The sequence below is a fragment of the Arachis hypogaea genome, chromosome 15, assembly GCF_003086295.3.
Source record: "Arachis hypogaea cultivar Tifrunner chromosome 15, arahy.Tifrunner.gnm2.J5K5, whole genome shotgun sequence".
In the NCBI taxonomy this organism is placed as follows: domain Eukaryota; kingdom Viridiplantae; phylum Streptophyta; class Magnoliopsida; order Fabales; family Fabaceae; genus Arachis; species Arachis hypogaea.
In genome coordinates, this window is record NC_092050.1 from 75,622,275 (window position 1) to 75,624,965 (window position 2,691).

Sequence of the window (2,691 nt, forward strand, 5' to 3'; positions counted from 1 at the left end):
AGAGTGAGTGGTGGTAGGTGGGGATCCTGTGGGGTCCACAGATGCTGAGATGATCCTGTGGGGTCCACAGATCCTGAGGTGTCAAGGAATTGCATCCCTGAACCAATTAGGCATGTAAAATGCCTTTGCATGCAATTCTAGCATTTAAACGCCGAATTGATGCTTGTTCTGGGCGTTCAGCACCCAGATGCAGCATGTTTCTGGCGTTGAACGCCAGTTCTATGCTTGTTTCTAGCATTCAGCGCCAGCTTTCCTCAGTGTGCATTCCTGGCGTATGAACGCCAGGATGCTGCTTGTTTCTGGCGTTCAACGCCAGATCCATGCTCTGTTCTGGCGTTGAATGCCAGCCAGATGCTTCTTACTGGCGTTTAAATGCCAGTAAGCTCCTCCTCCAGGGTGTGCTGTTTTTTATGCTGTTTTTGATTTTTCTTCAATTTTTTCAGTTCTTTTTGTGACTACACATGATCATGAACCTATGAAGACATATAACTAATAAAAAATATAATTAAATAAAAATTGGGTTGCCTCCCAACAAGCGCTTCTTTAATGTCAATAGCTTGACAGTGGGCTCTCATGGAGCCTCACAGATGTTTAGAGCATTGTTGAGATTTCCCAACACCAAACTTAGAGTTTGGATATGAGAGTTCAACACCAAACTTAGAGTTTGGTTGTGGCCTCCCAACACCAAACTTAGAGTTTGACTGTGGGGGCTCTGGTTGACTCTGTTTTGAGAGAAGCTTACTGTGCCTCTTTTCCATGTTTACAGAAGGATGTCCTTGAGTTTTAAACTCAAGGGAGTCCTCATTCAATTGAAGGACTAGTTCACCTCTGTTAACATCAATCACAGCTCTTGCTGTGGCTAGGAAGGGTCTTCCAAGGATGATGGATTCATCCTCATCCTTTCCAGTATCTAGGATTATGAAATCAGTAGGGATGTAAAGGCCTTCAACCTTTAGTAATATGTCCTCTACTTGTCCATAAGCCTATTTTCTGGAATTGTCTGCCATCTCTAATGAGATTTTAGTAGCTTGTACCTTAAAGATGCCTAATTTCTCCATTATAGAGAGTGGCATGAGGTTTATTCCTGACCCTAGGTCACATAGAGCCTTCTCAAAAGTTATGGTGCCTATGGTACAAGGTATTAGGAACTTTCCAGGATCCTGTTTCTTCTGAGGCAATCTCAGTTGATCCAATGCATTTAGTTCATTGGTGAACAGGGGAGGTTCATCTCCCCAAGTCTCATTACCAAATAGATTGGCATTCAGCTTCATGATTGCACCAAGGAACTTGGCGACTTGTTCTTCAGTGACATCCTCATTCTCTTCTGAAGAGGAATACTCATCAGAGCTCATGAAGGGCGTAAGGAGGTTTAATGGAATCTCTATAGTCTCTAGATGAGCCTCAGAGTCCTTTGGTTCCTCAAAGGGAAACTCCTTATTGATCACTGGACGTCCCAGGAGGTCTTCCTCCTTGGGATTCATGTCCTCCCCTTCCTTCTTGGATTCGGCCATGATGGTTATATCAATGGCCTTGCACTCCCCTTTTGGATTCTCTTCTGTATTGCTTGGGAGAGTACTAGGAGGGGTTTTAGTGATTCTTTTACTCAGCTGGCCCACTTGTGCTTCCAAATTTCTAATGGAAGACCTTGTTTCATTCATGAAACTCACAGTGGCCTTAGATAGATCAGAGACTAAGTTTGCTAAATTAGAGGTATTTTGTTCAAAGTTCTCTGTCTGTTGCTGAGTGGATGATGGAAAAGGCTTGCTATTGCTAAACCTGTTTCTTCCACCATTATTAAAGCCTTGTTGAGGCTTTTGTTGATCCTTCCATGAGAGATTTGGGTGATTTCTCCATGAGGGATTATAGGTATTTCCATATGGTTCAACCATGTAATTCACCTCTGCAATTGCAGGATTCTCAGGATCATAAGCTTCTTCTTCAGAAGATGCCTCTTGAGTACTGTTGGATGCAGCTTGCATTCCATTCAGACTCTGAGAAATCATATTGACTTGCTGAGTCAATATTTTATTCTGAGCCAATATGGCATTCAGAGTATTAATTTCAAGAACTCCCTTCTTCTGAGGCGTCCCATTACTCACAGGATTCCTCTCAGAAGTGTACATGAACTGGTTATTAGCAACCATGTCAATAAGTTCTTGAGCTTCTGTAGGCATTTTCTTTAGGTGAATGGATCCACCTGCAGAAGTATCCAATGACATCTTAGCTAATTCAGACAGATCATCATAGAATATATCCAGGATGGTCCATTCTGAAAGCATGTCAGAAGGACACTTTTTGGTCAGTTGCTTGTATCTCTCCCAAGCTTCATAGATGGATTCACCTTCCTTTTGTCTGAAGGTTTGAACATCCACTCTAAGCTTACTAAGCTTTTGAGAAGGAAAGAACTTGGCTAAGAAAGCCGTGACCAGCTTATCCCAAGAGTTCAGGCTATCTTTGGGTTGAGAGTCCAACCACACTCTAGCTCTGTCTCTTACAGCAAATGGGAAAAGCATGAGCCTGTAGACTTCAGGATCTACTCCATTAGTCTTAACAGTATCACATATCTGCAAGAATGTAGTTGAGTGGGCTCGTGTAGGGTCTTGAAGACATAAAATGCTAGGTGCTCATCATGCACTCTTAGCAACAATTCTCCTTTTTCAACATCTATCAATGCTCTGCCCGTAGCTAGGA

General features: G+C 42.7%; 1 non-coding gene across 1 annotated transcript; it reads left to right on the forward strand.

The window, feature by feature from the left end:
* The first annotated feature begins 2,273 nt into the window (after positions 1–2,273).
* Positions 2,274–2,381, forward strand: LOC112752652 (small nucleolar RNA R71). Its single transcript, XR_003177078.1, has one exon. It is a non-coding gene; the product is annotated as a small nucleolar RNA R71 (small nucleolar RNA).
* The last annotated feature ends 310 nt before the right edge of the window (positions 2,382–2,691 follow it).